A 23,113-nucleotide genomic window follows, 5' to 3' on the forward strand; every position below is an offset into this window, starting at 1 on the left:
CTGAAGGTTTGAATTAAGACAATCTTTTCGACTGACTTTTCTTTTCTTTGCTGATATACTGATTTCAGTTTCAACTACAGCTGTTGCACGAAGGAGGAAGATCAAGGAAGCTTCTGCCCAAAAAGATTCTGGGACATCTAAGAGCAACAAACCAAGTGAAAGTGATTCCATCGTCACTGGCAAGAAGCCCACGGTACATACTCATCTCATATTCTTGATTTTGTACAATCTATAAGTAGTATCCATCTTACTTATCGTCTATTCGCCAGAGCTCGAAACCCCCAACAGGTTCGAAGCGGAAAGCTTCCTCGACAGCTGCCTCAGATGGCGAAGATAAATCCCCTCCCCAAACTAGACAAGGACACAAGAAGAGACAAAAAGCTGTTACCCCTTCAAGAAAAGGGAAAAGGATAAGTCCCTCTAAAGCTGCTTCTCCTGGCGATAAGGCGTCCTCTGAAGAGTCTCCTTTGAAAACTGCTAGTAATGCTTTCGTTGTGGAAAGTCATAATTCAAGTCCAGACAATATCCCAACCAAGGTATTTGGGTTCCACCCCACATATTATCTTGTGATTTTAACCAAATAATTAAACTGACATTTACCTTGTTATTGCAGGATGACGCTGGCACTGCCACTTCAGGTTTCAAGGACCATGGCTTTACCATTAATGTTGACAAACTTTACGGTAATTGTCAAACTTTAACTTTCGTCAACTAAACCCCTCAAAGGCTTATCTTTATGACTAACTTTGCTCCGTTTAACATAGGTACCTCTCAAAACCAAACTCATGTTCTCTCGCCAGTCTTCGAAGATGTTAGGCCAATTGCTACCATATTGCCTAATGAACCAGTCGAAGAAAGTCACTCCACTAACGAATCCCCACCTACTCATCAAGACAAAAATTTGGAAGAAGATCGTCCATTCTCAGGCAGCGACAATGTGAACCCCCAAACACATGACAGCGAAGATACTGCGTCGGAGCAAGATGCTATGGAAGAGATTTCTCAACCAGAAAAACAAGATCCTCAAGGGACTTTGACTCTTGATACAAAAACCATTCCTGAGACAACTTCGACGCTTGCCCCTGCGAAGCCTACTCCTTCGGAGCTGGAACAACTTAAGCAAACTGATCCTCTTAGTTTCTTAAAGGCTATCATGAATGCGAATACTTCTTCGCCTTCGGAACTTGATGTCTCTCCAGCTGTAACTGTAGAATCTAGTGATAAAGAAGATATTCCTAGCCTCCTCCGACAAATAAAAGAGAGATTCTTTGGGGTCAATCTTGTAAATGTTCTCAACCGGGAACCTATTAAGAGTCACAACTTAAATCAACTTCTAAAGAAGGTAGATTTGCTTCAAGTTTCCACAGAAGTTTCAGAGGTAATTGTTCTGCTACGCTCTCTACTCGAGCAACTCCAGGCCAACATTCTTCGAAAGCAAAATGTCGAAAATGAGCTATCTGAGACAATGGCCTCTCATGACTCTTCATGGAATTCTGCTGTGGACGCAACGAAACAAGGTGAGGCCCTCAAGCTTAAACATTCAGAAAATCAGAAGACCTTTGATGATTATGAGAAGAACATCAACTCCTGGAAACAAGAGATAAAGGCACTCGAGGACAAGATAAAAGAAGCTGAACGTTGTCAGGCAGCCATACAAAAATCTAACCAACAAGATTTGCTCGAAGTGGTGCAGTCGGGAATTAAACATTTCGAGACTGCACAGAAATTAGTGCCAGAGATCGAAAGATTGAAGAAACAACGGGCACTAATTGAGCTTCGTATGTCTTCGTGGGAGACTCAATACTTGAAGATCAAAACGGATCTCCCTAAGGATTTTAACTAGATGTTTTCAGTCCTGTTACTTGTTGCACCTTTGTTTTGTAATCGAAACTATTGTAGACCCATAATATTTGTATGCTTGACTCCCATTTATATCTATAATGTTTTCCAGCATTACTTTAGCGAATCTAAACATTTCTGCCAAAATATATCTTTAGATTTTCTACAGTGCTTTTATTTAATGCAACGTGTAGAACCTGAACATCTTTCGCAGCATCCTTGCCTCTAGACTTGACGTTTCCCCTTCTCTAGCCATAATCATTATTAAACAGTGACGTCACTTTCTCCAAAACGTCGGTTTAAGACGTGCGTGCATCAGTTTCATGATTACTTCTCAACTTCCAAGGGCGGGAAACGGCGGAAGCCATAACTTATTTCTTTGGAAAACCAACCGCAGTCCAATCACTCATTAACAATTTAAAACCACCCTTCAGTATTCCCAGTCTATATAAAGGGTCTAATATTGCCTTTATTTCTTCATTCATGCGCTTTCTCTCCAAACCAAACACAGAAAAAGAAAACACACAACTTCTTTCTCAAAACACCTTTCTTACCTTGCAATGGCTGAAACTCTCTCCTTTAACAACATCAAAGCCCTCATCAAAGGTGAGTTCAGACTCTCTGAGGATGAACTTACTCGTAACTTCATCAATATCGAAACCCTTTTTGTCAACCAAGAACTAGACTTCTATTTTGAAGAAGTCCTGGAGGGTGCTATCTACCCCAACATGGTGGCAGAATTTTGGATGAATGCGTCTTTACGCATAGATCCTGAAGGTAGGGCCACCATTGATTCAGCAATTCGACATGCTCACCTTAGCATCACTCCCACCACTATTGCCAACCTAATAAGATGCAATAATTCTGGGGCAACTTTTGATGACAACAGTTTCAGCATGACTACTCATCTCATGTTGAGAACTCTTATGGACAATGATCGCTTCAGCGCTAAAGTCATCAGGATCTGGCACCAGATGCTCGTGGGGAACTTCCAACCTCGGCGGATCGATGAAAACAACATCATGGTTGAAGACTTGGAGTTTATCCTCTGTGGTCTTCGAGGGAGGAAAATTAACATTTCTTTAATGATCTTTAAAGGACTTGTTAAAGCTGTCTCCATCGGTGTTGACCGTCGAGAGAGTGTGACCTGTCTTCCATACGGGAGACTCCTCAGTTACATTTTCCTTAAGAAAGGTGTAGTGAGGAGGATGCGTGATACTGGAGCCAGGGATATGTTCGAAGCTGAACCCTCGCCTGTGCTGTCCTTGGAAGGCTTAGACCAAAGGATCAACTAGCTAGTTTTTACCTTAGGTTTTTTTTTATATGCCTTCTTTTTTTTTTTGTAATCTCAGATCCTGTTCTTTGGATCTTTTTGTAATGCATGTACTTCTATGCTTTAAATGAAAAATATTTTGGTGTCTCCTTAGACTCTTTTCCTTCCATTTAAAATTTATTCTGATCGCAAAGCCATTTTGATCAATGTGGCGTATATGTTTTGGCACATGCCTGACCATTTTGGCTTTTCGTAGTACCCTGCGTATCTACGTTTTTGCAATCTTTACTTCGTACATACTTGGTTTATATCTCTTCAAATATTTCCCGTTTACTCTTAAGATCCTACAATCTTCTGCTAATTCTTCAATTTCGTAAGCATTGTTCGAGAATACTTTCAAGATTCGAAAGGGTCCTTCCCAATGTGGGGACCATTTACCAAGTGCCTGATTCTTTCGATCTATAGGTAAAATAACTTTCCAAACTAAGTCATTATTAACAAAAGTTTTACCTTTCACCTTTTTATTATATGCTCTGGACACTCTTTCCTTTTGCCTTTTTATCATTTCCAGTGCTCGAAGTCTGTCTTCGTCCAAATCTACTAACTCATTCATCATTAACTCCCAGTATACGTTGGGAGGAATGTCTGCTTGTCTTTGTATTCTTACCGATTGCAAACATATCTCAATTGGGAGTACTGCATCATGTCCAAACGTCAACTGGAAAGGAGTTGTATTTGTAGCTTCTTTTGGAGATGTCCGACAAGCCCAGAGTGCTTGATCTAAAGTCTTATGCCAGTTCTTAGGTTTCTTTCCCACATGTTTCTTAATAAGGCCAATTATTATTTTGTTTGCTGCTTCAACCTGTCCATTTGCTTGAGCGTAGTAAGGTGTAGAAGTAAATAACTTGAAATCTATTTCTCTGGCAAAGTCTTGCATTTTTCGTCCAGTAAAGACTGATCCCTGATCAGTTGTTATACTTTCTGGGATTCCAAACCTATATATAATGTGTTTCTGAATAAACTCAATCACAGCCTCTTGATCCACATTTGCCAGTGGTATTGCTTCGACCCATTTTGTGAAATAGTCTATTCCTACCAAAATGTACCTTTGACCTTTAGATGACTTGGGGTGAATTTCTCCAATCAAATCTAATGCCCATCCCCTGAAAGGCCATGGTTTTACTATCGTACTTAATTCGTTTGCTGGAGCGTGTTGGATACCTGCATGTTCTTGGCACTCTTGGCACCCTTTCGCAAACTCTATGCAATCCTTTAACATCGAAGGCCAATACATCCCATAACGAAACAAGAGCCATTTCATTTTGTGCCCTGCTTGATGTGCACCACATGCCCCACTATGTACGTTCGACAGAGCCAAATATGCTTCTGCTTCACCCAAGCATTTCAACAATACCCCTTCAGGAGTTTTCTTGAACAATTCATTTCCCATCAGAAAATATGGCAATGCTCTATACTTGATTTTCCTGTCTGTATCCGTCGAAGGGTTTTTTAGGTAGTTAATAATTGGACTCCTCCAATCTGTGTCTGCCAACGAGTCTATATTTAGTACTTCGAATTGTTCTTTGTTGGCATAACCCAATTGTGAGTTCTCTAGATCACATGGCGAGAGTTTAGTAAACATTGCTCTTCCTCTTACTTCAGTCAATTCCTCCAACTTTTCTTTTGATACTTTATATCCTGAAGCTAATTGTGCCAAGTCGTTTGCTTCCTGGTTATTCACCCTTGATACGTGTTTTAATTCCACATATTCGAATTTCTTGAGTAGCCTATTTGCGATGACAAAATACATGATCAAATTCTCTTTGATACACTTGTACTCCTTTGTCAATTGTTTGATGACCAATTCGGAGTCACCTTTAATTTCGACTCTGGTTGCCCCCAATTCTAACAAAGCCTCAAGTCCAGCAATTAATGCTTCGTATTCAGCTTCATTGTAGGAGCATAATGGACCTTCGATTTTAAACTTGAGCTTTGTTGGAATTCCATCAGGAGAAATTATCAACATTCCAACCCCAGTACCCTCTCTATGCGTTGAACCATCGAAGTATAACTTCCAAGGTTTTAAGTCCACATAATGCTGATGATTCTCAACCACCGCATGTCGACAATGAAGTCTGACACAATCTGACCTTTCATTGCCTTGAGAGGCTGAAATATTAATGAATATTCAGTAAGGGCCAAAGCCCACTTGCCAATTCGACTATGTAGTATTGGCTTAGATAACATATGTTTAATAACATCACAATGAGATGAAACGTAAACATCAACTTGCTTTATATAATACTTAAGTTTGATACAGGAGAAATACAAACAAAGGCAGAGTTTTTCTATATCAGTATATCTAGTCTCTGCATCATTGAGTACTCTACTTAAGTAATAAATGGCTCTCTCGATGCCATTCTCATCTTCCTGGGCCAGCATGCTGCCTATTGTTTTATCTGACGCTGAAATGTATAGGCGCATGTGCTTCTTCCCATTTGGGGGAGACAGAATTGGTGGACAAGTCAAGTATTGCTTTATCTGATCGAAAGCTTCTTGATGTTCAGCACGCCATTCGAATTTTCCTTGCTTAAGCCGAAGTAGAGGTGAGAAAGCTTGCGTGCGTCCACTCAAGTTAGAGATAAATCTCCTTAAGAAATTTATCTTACCCAATAATGATTGTAGTTCTTTCTTCGTGGATGGGGACTTGGTTTCCCTAATGGCTTTCGTCTTGTTCTGGTTAATTTCTATCCCTTTTTTGTGGACTACGAACCCCAAGAAATCACCTGCCTGCACAAAGAAAGCACATTTAAGGGGGTTCATCTTCAAGCCATATTTTCTCATTCTTTCGAATGATTGGCTCAGATGATCGAGATGACTCATACCCGAGGTAGATTTTACCACAATGTCATCTATATACACTTGCATGAATGTTTCTATAAAGTCATGAAATATAGAATTCATTGCTCTTTGATAAGTTGCCCCAGCGTTTTTCAAACCAAAAGGCATCACAACCCATTCGTAAGTGCCTATTGCCCCTGGGCAACGAAATGCTGTCTTGGATACATCATCTTCTGCTATAAAAATTTGATTGTATCCCGAATATCCATCCAACATGCTCAAATACTCAAAACCTGCGGCTGAGTCTACTAGCATTTCTGCTTCAGGCATGGGATACTCGTCTTTAGGAGTAGCTGCATTAAGGTCACGAAAGTCTATGCATACTCTTAATGAGCCATTCTTTTTAATTACAGGTACTATATTAGCAATCCACTCAACATACCTTGTAGTTTGGATAAATTTGCAACGTAAGAGTCTTTCGACCTCTGCTTTAATCTTCGAGTGAATCTCTGGCGCGAATCTTCTGGGAGTTTGCTTTATGGGCTTCTTCCCTTCTTTTATTGGTAATTTTAGTTTGACTAAATCCCTTCCTAGACCAGGCATCTCATCATAGTCCCAAGCAAAACAATCTCTGTTTTCTTTCAGCATTTTGATGACCGTTGCTTTCAATTCTGGTTCTAGTTTCGCGCTGATATATGTTATCCTTTTTTGATCATTGTCTCCAAGATTTACTTCTTCAAGTGGATCTTGGGCCAACATCTTTATGTTCGACGCCATTGGGTCTTTTTCGAATCCCAAAGGTTCCTCGTCGTATATTGCATCCAACCTTTGGTTTGGTTCTTCTCTTATGATCTCTTCATCTGGAGCCGTGTGTTCAGGGAGTTCGAAACTCGTACGTATCTCCAATTCTGTTATTCCTTCTTTGGTTAGAACTGCATCTATCTTTGTATTTGATAGTTCGGCTTCGAGAGCCGCCTTCCTTTTGTTCTCGGCCACATAGGCCGAAATCTTTTCGAAGAACGGAGACTCAGACATGATTAATGTCATCGTCCCAGCCTGTTGGCCGTACTGTCGGATAATTCTCCAATGGTGCTGTATTTGGTGGACCATCCATGATCTCTCTATCCCATTGGAATCCATTTGGATGTAAAGTTAAATAGTACAATGCATTTTTATTTGGGGTATACATCTCTTCTGCAGCATGACAAGGGCCTATGTTTGCCAGGTTCCTATCGAAGTTGGTTTTGTTCACCTGGTTGACTTCAGCCATGTAGTAACTCTGATCACCTTCGATATTCTCTACTATACCATCTTCTCTCCAAATTGTCACCCTCTGATGCATTGTTGAGGGCACAGCTGCTACCCCATGAATCCATTCCCTACCAAGCAAAAGGTTGTAGTTTGCCTTTGCTGGTATAACCATGAACATGGTTGGCCTGGTAACTGAGCCTACTGTCAAATTGACTTGAACAACTCCCAGTGTTTGTCCTATTTTGCCTTCGTAGTTAGATAAAACCATGTTATGTGGCCTTATATCCGTATCGAACATACCAATTGTTTTTAGCATGTATTGAGGCATTAGGTTCACTGCTGCTCCCCCATCAACTAGGACTTTATTAATGCCAACGTTCTCGATCTTAGCCCTGATATAGAGTGGCTTCAAATGATTTCGCATACCCTCATCAGGCCTTTCGAAGAAAGCATTCTGTTCGTCTACTGCACCATTATTCAGCACATAGTAACACACAGGTCTGTGTTTTGTCATTTCTTCGATATCAGCCTCTTCACAGTCTTCCACTTCAGTTTCCTGATTAAACTCTTGAGGGAGTACGGAAACAACATTGCAATTCAAGTTTATAGATGACACTCCATCAGAATCAAAATCATTTGTCATTCTATCCTCTTCTTTCCAGGAATTTGAACGCATCTTTTCTTCTTCATCCAAGAGTTTTTCAGCTTCGAATAATCTGCGTTCCACCGGAGGTTTGTTTGACTTTGCCCCCTGGTATGGGACTTGGTTGCTACTAGATTCTCCAGCTTCTCTTGGCCTGTATTCCTTCTGAGCCTTTTTTATTCTCTGATGCCTTCTCCACTGGGACCGAGACATAGGATTTTTTCCTTTATAATTCTCCAATCGATACGCCTCTTGATTTGGTCTTTGAAATTGTTTCCTATATGCCATTGCAGTTCTACCACCTTGGTCCCAACTTCGCCATTTGTTGGTTCTTGCATCATCTTGCACCCACCTATCCCTTGGCGCATCTGCAGGGATTTTGAAAGTTACCCTTCGAGCTCTGGGGTGTGGGCTATCAGGCCTCTTTGTTGGAGTCCATATGTCGAAATCGTACAGGTTAGGACGCAACCCCTGAGTTTCTCGACTCATGTAGCAGTACACACGTTTGAATGATCGTGCTAGCATCTCATCATAGACTGCCCCACATCTTGGGCACAGAGCAACTTCAGTGTTTTCTTTGTGGCATCTGACCAAAAATCCTACCAAGCTTTCCTCCATCTTTGGGTACAGTTGTAGTAGGGGATTTGGCTCTCTTCCTGGGTGTTCCCATCTTTCGCGTCGAACCCTTTCGAAGTTGGCTTCGACCCTTCGATTCAGCATGATCGAACACCTTGGACACATCCATTGCTTACCACCATTTCTCTCGTGGCAATTCCAGAGATATTCTTTGAGGCTTTCGGTTCTTGGAGGAATTTCGACGCCCCTATTTTGCCTCGTCAGCCATGTCTCTAGTTCGCCAAATTCAGACACTGGTCGTCTGGCGCTGACCATGTTAACCGCTGCTGGAGGAACTTCAGAGATCTGGATTTTCTGGAGTTTCATCCTGAGGTCTTCAGTGGCCTCACTGTTTTCTTCCTTCGATGCTTCAGTTATTTCTGTCTTGGAAGATTCTTCAACAACAGTGTTGAAGACTATGTCACCTTTTAGGCTTTCAGTAGCCTGCTTTCCATTGAACATTGCTTTAGTTTCCACAACTTCAACTTCAGATGCCTCCACCATGTTGATATCTTCTACCTCACAGAGGCTGGCGTTAGCAATGTTCAGGGGATTGATATCGACCCTCATATGACTCTTGGTCTTGTCAGCAAACTTCTACCTTCCATCATTGAGAGCATTTTGAATTAGATCCCTGAAAAGAAAACATTGAGAAGTTTTATGGCCTAAAAACCCATGATATTTACAAAAACCTCTTTTCTTCCGTTGTTCCAACGGAGGAATTTTTGAATTTGGAGGTAGTATCATTTGGCCATCCTTTACCAATAAATCAAATATTTCATCACACTTGGCAATGTCGAATGTATAAGTTTTCTTAGGGAACCTATCATTCTTATCGTTTTCTACTGGGTTTTTTCCATTTGCAGGATTTAGCAATTTGCAGGCGTAAGGTGGCGCTTCTTTCAATTCAGCCAAGTCTATTTCGACTTCTTCAGGGCTATATGAGTCATTGAAAGACTCATCATCAGCGTCCTCGGCTTCGACGTACGCTACTCTTTCTTTCTTATAACTTTTATTCGCCCTAACTTTTTCTGCCTTCAGGCGTTCGACTTGTCGAACCCTGTCTGCTAATTGGGCCATGTCCCTAAGGTATTGGGTATCTAGTTTCTTTCTTATTGAATAATCTAGACCACCTGCAGCCATTTCGACAAGTTCATGCTCTGGGACTGTTGTAAAACACCTTGATTTCAACAAACGGAACCTATTCAAATAATCATCAATTGTTTCTGTGAATTTTCTTTTAACACTGGCCAATTCTTTCAAACTTATCTTAGTTTGACCCATGTAGAATTGCTCATGGAAAAGCCTTTCCAAGTATGCCCATGCATCTATCGAATTTGTTGGCAAAGTAGTAAACCAAATGAAGGCATTCTTTGTCAGCGAACTAGGGAAATATTTGATCCTTAAATCCTCGTTTCCCGCTAAGTCTCCTGCTTCTGTCAAATATCTAGCAATATGTTCCACCGTTGACTCGTTAGTTTCGCCTGAAAATTTTGTAAATTTGGGCACCTTAGTGCCCCTAGGCAATTCTGTCTGCATGATATAATCTGATATAGGGGATGTATAGTTTGGACGTCTAAGTCCAGTACTAAGGCCATTATTGGCCATAACCCTTTCTATCATGGCAGTTAAGTTATTTTCTGTAGCCAGATTTTCTCTTCTGACTCTTTGAACAACCTCATCTGGGTGTTCGTTCCTACCCACAATCCTTAATCTGGGTCGCTCCTCCTCCGTTTCCTGTCGAACGGGGACGGCTCTTTGATTTGAAGCTTCTAAGTTAATTACTGGAGTTCCTTCGAACATCTCTGTTCTTCGTGAGGGGCCTACATCCCTAGTGGCTGTCCTAGATGACGGAACTATATCTTGTACACGTTCCAAAATGGGCCTCTCTTCTTGATTCGAAGGCTGTTTGTCTTTCCTTTTAGGTGGTGTTACTCCCATGAATTCCGCCATTCGATTCATTTGAGATGATATCTTTTGGAAAGTCTCCATGTTTTCTCTATTTGTAGTAGTAACATTTGCCATTAGTGGGCTTAAAACTGAAGTCAATTCTCTGGCCAAAACCCCTACCATATCATGGTTGCTTGCATCCATTTCTTGTCGAAATGCTGCTTGGTTATTTGTGGTAAAGTGGGGCACCTGGGTAGAAATACTAGTGTTATGTGCACTTCGACCCACTGAACTAACATTCGGTGAAAATGTCGCATTGTTAGTTGGGGCATATATAGATCCTGCCCCTCGTACGCCTGTTCCATATGGGTATGGCATTCCATATGAACTATTTGGTCTCCATTCGAAAGCAAAATTCGTGCCTTGACCAGACAAATTATTTGCAGCATTTGTCGAGGAAAACAATACGTCCTCTGCGCTTGTGGATGAGGGTGCGGTTGTCGACACTGAAAGTGGAATAGTCCCTGGAGGCCCTGTATTATTTTCAGGCAAAGCCTGGGAATTATCAGCAGGTCTCGATCCATTTGGACCCGTTGCATCTCGTGTTCCTTTAATAGAAGTCGAATTTGCCGCTCCTGATCTTGAACCTTGTGGGGGATCTCGATCACCCCCTGCACTGGCCGTAACGACCATTTTCTTGTTGTACCTTCGTTTGGGAATCGGTTGTGCACTGTTCTTTAATTTACCGTTCCTAAGGTTCATACAAGATCTTGATATTGTCTAGACAAAAATAAAGCAATTGATTAAAACAATCTGCTTGACACTGTCCCACTGGGCGTGCGAATTTGTTTACGGTGATTTCCGGTAAACAACCGCTAGTCTTCCAAACTATAATAAATATGATTTGGTTACTCGCAGGATCGACTAGATTGATCCTAGGACACATAGTCAAGAAGATTGTTATCAATGTTTATTCGAACCATATTCATGATTTGTCTTCTTCAATAAGCGTTGTTCGATTAAAGAACAAATAGTCTTGATAATCACTTTGTTATATATAAATGTGACTTCAACGAAAAGATAAGTAACATAACATATGAAATTAAAAGGACTATTAAAACGTAAAGAATCTTAAACTGCAGAAACGTTAAAGACTTTGAAAGTAAATAACATGAAAGTAATTCGAAAGTAAATGACATTAAAGTAAAGATACAGAAATGTAAATGGCAAGAAGTAAACGAAATGCAGTAATTCTGGAAGATATTTAAAAACAAAAGATAATACACATGTATTAAAGTGGTGGTGTCATACGTACATTTTCTCAGCGAACTCTTTCTCTTAACGCTTGATACTTGAGTAAATATGTGAGTGATTTGTACAAATGAACACACAGAATCCTAACATTAAGACTCCTATTTATACTAGTTTCGACCTTAACGGTCCTACACTAATCTGCTGCCACGTTTCTCATAAGAACTTCTAGCGACGCCATCTGTTACTTGGACAGTTACGAAACCGTCTTCGAATTTCAAATCTTCCCGCCTGAGTCCGTCTTCGACGCGTGGCAATGTATTAAAACACTACGAAAACACGCTAAGTAGTAATACTTGAATATATTTATAAATTTTGTCTAAGTCCCCGAAGACACATACTTTTCACTAGCTTTCAGTATTCATTATCTTCAAAGCGAACTTAGAAATCTTTATTCTCGAAGCATGACCATCAGTAGCCATTCTTTTATTTTTAAGGGATGGCTATTAGTAACCATCTTTCCTTCGATTTTCTACTTCTTCGAAGGACAAATACTACAAAACGAAATCTTCAGCTAACAGGTACACCCTCACATCACACTCATCAGATCATCTCCGCTTCAGATCCAACGCATGAGAAGGCGCAGGAGTATCATGTATCCTCAGAAGCGCATCACACCTGATCACCAAGCTAAGTTTCTTTTAATTTTTTTATTTTTAATTACATAAACGTCTTTTTGTTTATTTTCTCTTCTCTATTTTATTTTGTTTTTTTATTTTAAAAATTATTTTTTTAAACATGTTATTCATTAATTAAATAAATATTTTCATGACTCTCTAATTTATTTAAACAAAAACCCGATTTTTCTCATAACATTAAAAATAATCATATTTTTTACAATAATTGTCTTTCACGTTAATTAATTGATTAGGGTTAATCCTATAAATTATTTAATTTAATCAAACTTTCAATTCTTTTAATTCCCAAAATGTTAAGTTGTTTATTGTATATAAACTAATTGTATATAAACTAATTGTTTTGAACCTGGTTCTCTTTAATGCACTAACCTTTCTCTTCTTCCTTCTTGGATTTTCAGGGTTGACCAAGAATTCGACGAAGGCTCGAGGCATTTGCCTCTTATTGTTCTTGCCCTTATCATTTTTACTGCTCTTTTTTGCTTTCCCTTCCTCGCAGGTGTTTATTGTAATAGCTAGGATTTTACTTTTTCTGCCTTTTAATTTCGGTATAATATTAATTGACGTGGTTAGTAATCCTAGGGAGTGCAAGCCTTGAATTAACTTAGGTCACTAATTAAAAGATAATTATCAAAATTGAATCACGTGACTGTTGCACCCACGCACCTATAGGGTAATCCCTCTGGTTGCCTTGTTGCCTTATTACTGTTGCCTGTTGCCTTAATTTGTGAAAATAGTCAAAACCCTTGATTTCGAGGATATCTAAAGCAAATGTTGCCCTCAGTTCATTCATCATCAAGTTTGTCTCTTGATGTTGCCTCGGAAAGTGATGATTTGTCCCCATTGCTAAGGTATCCTCGCATGATGCCTAAAAAGATTAATGACTATTATATCCTTCCCTTAGACTACCTGCCCTCTTTATGGCAGGGTCAGTCTTATGGCGAATGATAACCTCAATGACCCTTTACATCCAATAAAAGGACTTCCTACCCTCCTATGGTATGGATAGCCCTGAAACGCTAAAAGAACATTTTTCAAACTTAGGGTAGGTAACTTTTAATTGCTCGCTCAATTCAAATTCAAATTCAAAATCTTTTTTCCCACTTATTTTAAAATCTATTCAAAACAAGGCTACACTTATTTACAAGCTAAAGTCCTTAACAATGTTTTTATTATTCGCACACTACACTTCAAACATTTTGAAAATATAAGTGAGCTAAGCAATTAAGAGCCCATGGATAACCATGGATGCAAAGGGTGCTTTAAACCCTCCCTTTGTATAACTTACCCCCCGAACTCAAAATCTTTCAAAGGTCTTTCCTTTTCTTTTTGCCTTTCCTAAATTGGATAAAATAAAAGTCCGTGGCGACTCTTGCTTACCGCGACATTTCTTTAAAGTCAGTTCATCGTATTACACTATGGATGACTCTATTTTATGCCTTGTACAAAGCCCAAGGTTGTGGCTGACTTAGTGGGGAAAAGATCCATTGTGGAGACGCTATTATCTGCCTTGTACAAAGCCCAAGGTTGTGGCTGACTCTGAATAGGGAAAGATCTACCAGTTTGGGATCTTTTGACTCAAAGGGGAATATCTGCCTTGTACAAAGCCCAAGGTTGAGGCTAACTCTATTGAGGGTTACTCTGTTATGTAGAGATTGAAGGTTGACTCTATTGAGGATTTTACTTTTATTAAGTAGGGATTGATGAATGAAAGGTCAGAATTGAGAGTTGACCTTGCTGGGGAATTTGTTTAAGTGATTGAGACTGACCCAGGGTTGACTCTACTGGGTAGTTTTGAAGTTTTGAAAGATGGATGATGGAAGCTAACCCTTTCCAGGGAATTTGGATTTAAAGGAATTGTTTTGGAAGCTAACCCTTTCTAGGGAATTTGGATTTAAAGGAATTGTTTTAGAAGCTAACCCTTTCCAGGGAATTTGGATTTAAAGGAATTGATGGAGGCTAACCCTTTCCAGGGAATTTGACTTTTGAAGGAGTGATGGAGGCTAACCCTTTCCAGGAAATTTTATGAAATGAAGGATTGATTTTATACTTCTTGTTTAAAGCCCAAGATTAAGGCTGACTCGACTGAGGAAAATCCCAGATGTGGAACCTAGACTCTACTTTGGAGAAGACTCATTGAAGATTGAAGATAAAGGTGACAGAGACTGTCCATGTCTCTCATTCCATAAGGTAAACTCAATACTGAGATTGAGATATTCTTGGCTTATTTAAAGTCTGGTTTGAAGAATATAGGAATTTCACCAGGGTAGGCTAAAAGGTGACTAAAGACCTGTTCCTATGTTTATAAGAAACCTGATGGGTCCTTGTATACAAGCTCAAGAGAAAGCTGTGAATATGCTTTTAAGAAGCCCGTGGGTCCTTGTATTGTAAGCCCAAGAGGAGGCTAATCTAGAGTCATCGAGGGTCCTTGTTATAGCAAAAGAGAAAGCTATGTTGGCTTTGAACATATTTTGGCTTTAAGTAAATAGGTAAGAGGTTTCACCGGGAATAATTCCTCTTGGGTGGATGTGTCCTATTTTTGTTCTAAGGCTTTTATCAAGATGTTTCACCGGGAATAGATCATCTTGAGGTGTGAATTAAAGATCTCTAATTAGGAAAGAGCCTTCACCGGGAAGACATTCTCAATCCTAGGCCATAGTCCTATAATATATAAACAGTTTATTTGCCCTAAGGTTTTTCTCAGACGGAGTTCTAAACAGTGTATATACAGTTTATATTTGACAAGAATTTAAATGAAAGCTGTAAATTTGTTGAAAGTATATTGGAGTACTTTTAGATTATCATTTCCACAGGGATTATTGCAATATCACCGCCGTTCTATAGTTTATGTTGTTTTTGAATAAAAGTTACTTTGGATTTGGTAAAAGATCATTCACAGATTTAGTAGCAAAGAGTAAAATTAGGAAAGTTCTAAGGTTAAGAGAATGTATCAAGATTCGATTTCACCAACCTAAATTTGTATGTCAACCTATATATATATATATATATATATATATATATATATATATATATATATATATATATATATATATATGAACTTGTTAATGATCAATATAATTACGTATCGACGTCTATACCGTCCGTGTCCGCAACGATATAGCTAGATTTACCGTATTGTTTAACCGTCGATTTCTCCACCGCTTAAACAATACATATAACGTTTTATAAACCGATACAAAGTAAATATCAAATGTTAAGTCCATGTCTGCTATTTATAGTTTGATAGATGATGAAATTAGGTCAAGGTACAAACATTGATGTCTCAAACATTTATACAATAGAAAAGCTTTAATAAACAAACTAAACCATCTATATTGATCATCACTTGTTTATACATAATATTCACAAGTAAAACATACAAAAGTAAAGGAAGATTACATCTTATCTTGATACAAAAGAGATTTAGCTATCCATAGACATGGTAGCTTGCTCAACAAGGAAAGGATGAAGAATAAAAAGCATCAACGGCGATTAGTCGAAGATCAAAGCTTTGAATCTTCACTTATCAGTTGCTACAGTAGAAAATGGTGTATTGAGCTCTCAAAAGTTCAATATCTCTCACAAATATCTGATTTCATCCTTATATAGCATTTCTCTTTTCTGTCCAAGGCGCGTCGCGCCCTCTAGCGCGCTTCCCGCCAAGTCACTTGCAGATCAAACCGCCCCAGCGTGCCACGCGCGCATTTCTCTGCTGGAAGCTTAAAAAATATCTAAAACAGGGCGCGACGCGCGCTATGCTCTGCCAGCCAAACTTCAATCCTGGCCAAATCAAGCTCTAAGCTTCCAAAAATTGCCAAGACCTGCAAAACCATAACTAAAAAACATATTAACATGAAATAAAATCTGAAATTAGAAAACTACAAATAGTTATATAAAACGAAAAGGAATTATACGAATACTCGATAAAATCGGTCGAAAGGTGCCACAAACTAAACTTGATATTAACACAATTTAGCACCTAACAACTCTCCCCAACTTAAACTCTTGTTTGTCCTCAAACAAAACAATGATAAATTACTAGGAACACAAAAATGAACAATGAACCAATCAAGCAAAAACATGAACATTTGAATGGTTCAAATTCCAAAAGTACACAAAGATCAATCCTTACCAATTTCAATTAAAGTACCATGATCAAGATGCTAATCCTATATACAAATTCTATGTCAGAAATTCCACAAGCAACAGAAGTTCAAGAATGAATCACACCTACACACTTCTCCTCTGAGAGAACAAAAATGGAGGATCCTAACACTCACCAGACAATGACGCAAACATCCAGAATTAATTATGAACTCATCTAAGCAAAATATATATAAAAAGCTTAAAAGCATGAATCACAAAGGACTTTAGGGTTGTAGCTTGGATTGGTTAACAAGGAAGTGTCATATCTCACGGCCATTGAAACGAATGTGTCAAAATCTAAGAGAGCATTCGATTACAATTCAATCATCACAACCACACCAACCAAGTTCACCACATTCTTTTATTGCTCAAGAGTTCATCCTTTTAATTTCACGGACACTAGCTATATACAAAGCTCTTATCTTTTCTTTTCTTTTCTTTTTCCTTTCTCTCTTGAGCAATCAATTATTTTCTTATCCACACCAATGTACACCTTTATGTTATTCTCCCCAACTTGAATATTACAATCACATAATCAAGAATGCTCCCTAATCTAAAGCAAAAAGGAATTGATCCTAACCATCTTTCATGGCAACGGTTTAAGGTAAAAAAAAATCATCAAGATTCTATCCAAAATCGGTATTGAGATCATAATACAACAAAAGTGCTTAACCGATAAGAATCTTGGCAAACGGCTCGAAGTGGTTAGCAAATACTCACACACTCACCGGGTAGGTTACATTTGGATAGGAAGTTATTCTCATAATGCGAAACAAAACGCCTTGATCACTTTCATGCTTAGCACAATTTAATAAAAATGCAAGATTAATCATAAGAAAAACGAGTTAAAATGCATATTGCTGGTATCCAGCACAATTATATATATATATATATATATATATATATATATATATATATATATATACAGTGGAAAGCCTCCTCACAACTACATCTAGGTACTAAGGTGATTCACAATTGAACTAATTTTACCAACAGAAATTAATGACAACTTATTTGTACAATTAAAAGCATCAGAATCAGAGGTACTTTAAAGAAAACGATAAAAGATGTACCTTGCACGTACAATTTTCAGCTTATATCATCACCACTCCAATTGCTTTGCATCACTCACATTCACCGTGAAAACAAAAATTCATGTTCCGTCTAATTAATCATCAGGAGAAACTTTCACAAACCATTTTTAAAAAAAAATAAAACACTAAACTAAAAATAAAACTACTTAAAAATAAATGCGATAATAATATAACTGAATTAATATATATAAAAACCACACCAAACAGTGTTAAATATCCACAGGCGTAAACTTAGCCTTCCAAAATACCTCATCCAAAAGGATGGAACAAAAACAATAAAAACATAAATTAAAGCATAATTCAAAATGTTCTAACATACTAAAGAAACAGCAAAAACATAAAAAACTGAAACAACTAGTGGCAACATAAAACTCTACACCTCCTCCTCAGAGGTATCGTGATCATCGGGCCTTGTCCCCTCCTCAGGATCTGGCCTGCCCTCAGGCCATGAAGCATAAGCAGAAAGATCGTCCCTAGAACCTACGGGTTGCTGGAGAGACAGCTGCCTGATAGAGTCCTGCAAAAACATAAAAGCTCTCTGATGCGCCATGTGCATCTGATAGTTCCAATCACTCGCATCACCATACTGAGGTGCAGCAGGCGGTGCAGCAACAACAGGAACAACTCGAGCAGCATCAGGATGGTCAGGAGCATCAGCAGCAACACCATGAGGACGACCACCAGGAAGACAGTACCTGTTAGGAAAGACATCATCAATGACTCCATCCATGAGAATCATTCCCCCAGATGGAAATTTCACACCTACCTTCCTGCACAAACCCATAATTAGCCCAGTAAAAATAAACCTACACTTCACACCATCACCATGTCGAGTCCCATTCAGGGCGAATCTCTTCTGCTCATTAGCCACTATTCTTGACACATCCACATCCTGACAGTTCAAAAGACAATCAACCAGGCCTGTAGTATCAATAGTGATGGAAGATGTGTGACTTCGTGGCCTTATGTTGTAAAGGACCACCGAGGTCACCAATTGAGGATCATCCGTCAACTGACTACGTCTAAAAGTCTTTGGCAGCCCAGACTTAGTCAAAGTATAAGTAAAACCTGGTTGGCAAATCTTCTCCCTAATGATCTCCACATCCCAATTACCTCTATTCAACTTAGGATGGTATTCACACTCTTCTACCAAAGCCAGCGGGTTGTCAAGATAATCAAAAATCGCATCCTTACTAAAATCAATAGCCTTACCTCTTACCCATGTTTTGAATGGGAATGTCTCAGTGCCTACCTAACTACTCGGAGGCAAGGAATTAGCATAGAACTCCCGCACTATCTCGACTTGGTAGAACTGGTCCAAAGTGAACAACTTGTCCTAGCATGTGTCGGACAATTTGCTCCACGCCCTTTGAAAGTGGTCGTGATCAATGGGAACCACCGTGCGCTCACTCCACACGACTCGGCTCTCTAGCTCGTGGTACCTCGCTTCTTGCTCCGGTCCCTAAAATTTGGACCGATCAAACCTACCAGACTGTGAGGAAGATCCCTCACCAGAGCCAACTTTCTTCCTTTTCATAGGAGGTGCCATAACTGCACAATTAAAAAAAAACAAAACACGCACAATTTGAAACAAATTAGTATAATCAAGCAATTCCTCACAATTAAAGCCTACATCAGTCCAAAATCATCATCAAACAAGAAAACAGGCCAAATTGCATCACACAGGATGAAATAAAAAAATTTCAAATCAGAGCCCAGGGCGCGACGCGCGCTGAGCCCGGCACGACGCGCCCTCTGCGAAACTTAGAAAAATTTCTTCTGTTTTCTGCAAAACAGACATGGAGGACTTGTTTCTCCTCCTTCTAAGGTTCCCTAAAGTCCATATTTACAGAGAAAGTATGCCTTCTACCCTAATTTCCATAATATTAAGAAAATCCCTAAATCTAAAAACCTAAACTTATAAAACCTAATTTAATGGAGAAAAGGGGATAAAGCACATACCTTTGTTGATGATGAAGATGGATGAACGAAATTATGGAACTTGCAAGTGAAAGAAGCAAATGTGTGTGTGTTGTGAAACTTTTTTTTTGAGAGAAAGAGGAGAAAGAGGGAAATGGAGGCAACAGACCTCCAAACCCTAATTCAACCTTCCCCTTTTCAGTCTGGGTCGGGCCCAGCATGGGTGGGCCCAAACTGAAATTATTATTTTTTTCAAAATTTCGCAAAGCGCTCGACGCGCCCTATCTCGGAGCGACGCGCCCTCATCTCTGCCAGGAAGGGGTTAAAGAAGTCACACAGCGCGCGACGCGTGCTGTAGCGCGCTTAGCGCCCAACACCAGAAACAGCAGAAAATTTCATTTTACCAGGACACTTGAAAATACCGGTAGATCAGTTCTGGCTCGACGACAACACTAAAATCCCACCTGCAAAAATCAACACATAACAAGGTGATTATATACAATTTGGGGTGCCTCCCAATAGCGCTTTGTTTAACGTCGGTCAGCTCGACGGTCAAAGGCAATCAAGGATCACCAAAAGATAAACACACGTTTCATGATGAAAATCACTCCCTCGATAGACCTTTAACCTCTGACCGTTAACAACCCACTCTTTCTTTGTTTTCTCATCCTCTATCACAACAGCCCATTGGCTTTTAACATTCTTTACCAGAAATGGTCCTGACCATTTTGACTTCAACTTTCCCGGAAAAAGTTTTAACCGGGAATTGAAAAGTAAAACCAGTTGGCCTACCTTAAAGTCCTTCAATCGGATCTTACTATCATGATAGAATTTAGTTTTTTCTTTGTATAATAAATTTGATTTGTAGGCATGCAATCTCATCTCTTCCAACTCATGAAGTTGGATTTTTCTTCTCTCACCACACAACTTGTGGTCAAAATTCAAAAGTTTCAAGGCCCAATATGCCTTATGCTCTAGTTCTACAAGAAGATGGCAACTTTTACCATACACCATTTGAAATGGCATAAGACAGATTGGTGCTTTGTAAGCAGTCCGATACGCCCATAAGGTTTCATCCAGTTTCAACAACCAATCTTTCCTAGAACTAGACACGCTTTTTTCAAGAATTCCCTTTATCTCTCTATTGGTCCTCTCAACTTGCCCATTAGTTTGTGGATTGTATGGAGTAGCTACCTTGTGCTTCACTCCATATTGTTCCAACACTCTTCAAGCGGGGCATTACAGAAATGAGATCCACCATCACTAATTAACACTCTTGGCGTGCCAAACCGCGAGAATATATTTTTCTTCAAAAAATTTATCACAGTCTTACCATCCACTTTGGGTGAAGCAATAGATTCCACCCACTTTGACACGTAATCCACATTTACCAAGATGTATTCATTTGACATAGAGGAAGGAAATGGTCCAACAAAGTCAATGCCCCAACAATCGAATACTTCTACCTCCAAAACACTTTGGAGGGGCATTTCCTCTCTTTTACCAATTCCACCTATTCTTTGAAAACTGTCGCAAGTTGCTACATGGTGGTAAGCATCTTTAAACAAAGTAGGCCACCAAAATCCCGACTGCAGGACTTTTGTGGCCGTACGCAAACCATTATAATGACCACTGATAACACGATTTTATATCGTATATTTAGCTTGAAATCCATAGATATTTATAGCATTTTCCATTTATTATGTTAATTTATTATGATATTATGCGAGTATTTGCTTTGTTTCAGGTTTTACACTCTAATTTCGACTATTTGCAAAAAGGAAAGAAAATGGAGCTTAAATGACCAATATTTATGCCTAAAAGATGAAAAAGGAGTGCTGAAGTGAAAGAGGGGTGCAATTAGGACCCAAAGGCCCAAAGGAGACGAACCAGCCCAATGAAAGATCAAATGTGCGTGGCCCAAACCTTCCCAGCAAGTGGAGACGCACGTCTCCAACGTTCCAAAGGCCACCTCAGCATAAGGAGACACACGTCTCCAAGCCTTCCTACATCTTCTCCACTTGAGACGCACGTCTCAAGTCAGTCAAGGCTGCTTCCTGAAGAAACGGAGACGCACGTCTCCACACCTAGTCTGCAAAAATCCCCACTTTTCACGCAACGTCACAGCAAAACCTCTCCTATAAATAGGACCTGCTACCTCACTTCCAAAGAGTCTGATTTCCTGCCAACGAAGTGCTGCCGAAATTGTACCGCGAACCGTATTTCTTTATTCTGCTTTCATTCAAACACTTATTTTCTCACGACGATTTCTACACTGGAAATTGTTGTGAACTTTTTATAGATCTAGCCTTACGTTAGATTTATCGCTTTTATTTCCTTGTTTTATTTACTGCCATTCGAAGAACGATCCAGCCAACCTGTGGTGGAAGTTCAGTACTCGAAGATTCAATTACCATTTATTTAATTCACGTTTTTATTTACTGCCTTATTTATATTTATTTGCATGATATATTGTATGCCAATTACTATGCCTATTATTATGAACCGAACCGATTTATGCATGTTTAACCATATTAATATGTCTGGCTAAATTATTATGATATCGGTATGTAAAGTAAGTTAACCGTAGGGATCCGAAATAAATTGGCTTAATTATATTTTATTAACTATCACTTGTTTTTGGTTTGTATGTCTAATTTAATTAGTAAGTCTTAAAACCAATAGAGCGAAAGTTTGAGGTCTTAAGACGGTCAAAGGTTAAAATCAATAGAGCGAAAGTTTGAGATCTTTAACTGGATAGTAGACATAGGACATTAGTTTTAAGGATGGCGAAATCGTATTAAAACTAATTAGAACTTATTTATTTTCAAAAATTGTTTTTACACCCGAGCGGGATGGCGAAAGCGTACGTTAGGGATATTAGCATGTTCCGAGTCAACAGAGCGTAAGTTTGAGATTAGGAGATTTAAATAGATAACAACTTCATAAAACGGGCATTTTATTAATTACGTTGTTTCCAAAAAGCTTTTCTAAAATCTAATGGGATGGCGAAAGCGTACATTAGGATTAGGACAGTAATCTAAATCAATAGAGCGAAAGTTTGAGACGAGGATTTTTAATCAATTGAATTAGTAAAGATTTTTAATTAAATTATGCAAAAGCCAATGGACCTTCGGATCACCTTAAGTTAAACGAAATACATACTGATATCTGTCTTTTATTATATTCTTAATTTTTCACTCACTTTCCCTTAAGAACAATCGAAATATTAGTAGCCCTAGCTTTACATAGTGACCTTAGATAACGGTAGATCGATTCATAGTCCCTGTGGATTCGATATCTTTTAAAACTACACGACACGATTGTGCACTTGCAGTTATCAGATTTATAGACACGTAAAGTCGCGATCATGTTTTTGGCGCCGTTGCCGGGGACTATTTAAGTCGATATCGTAACTCACTGTTACACCGTAGAGACTAGGACAATTCTTCCCTTTCTTTCTGAACGATTGTATGCCAAATACTCGTTCACAAGGAGGAGATTTAATACAACGAATTAACGAGATCGAACGTTTCATTAACGTCAAACGTCGAGCTCGCAATCTTCCCGAAGTAGCAGAAATTCCGATTAATCAGGAATTGATTTTTACTGATCAAATTAATCAAATCACCCCGAAGTTAGAGATGGCTGTTAT

This window comes from Vicia villosa, linkage group LG4, assembly GCF_029867415.1.
Source record: "Vicia villosa cultivar HV-30 ecotype Madison, WI linkage group LG4, Vvil1.0, whole genome shotgun sequence".
NCBI lineage: Eukaryota > Viridiplantae > Streptophyta > Magnoliopsida > Fabales > Fabaceae > Vicia > Vicia villosa.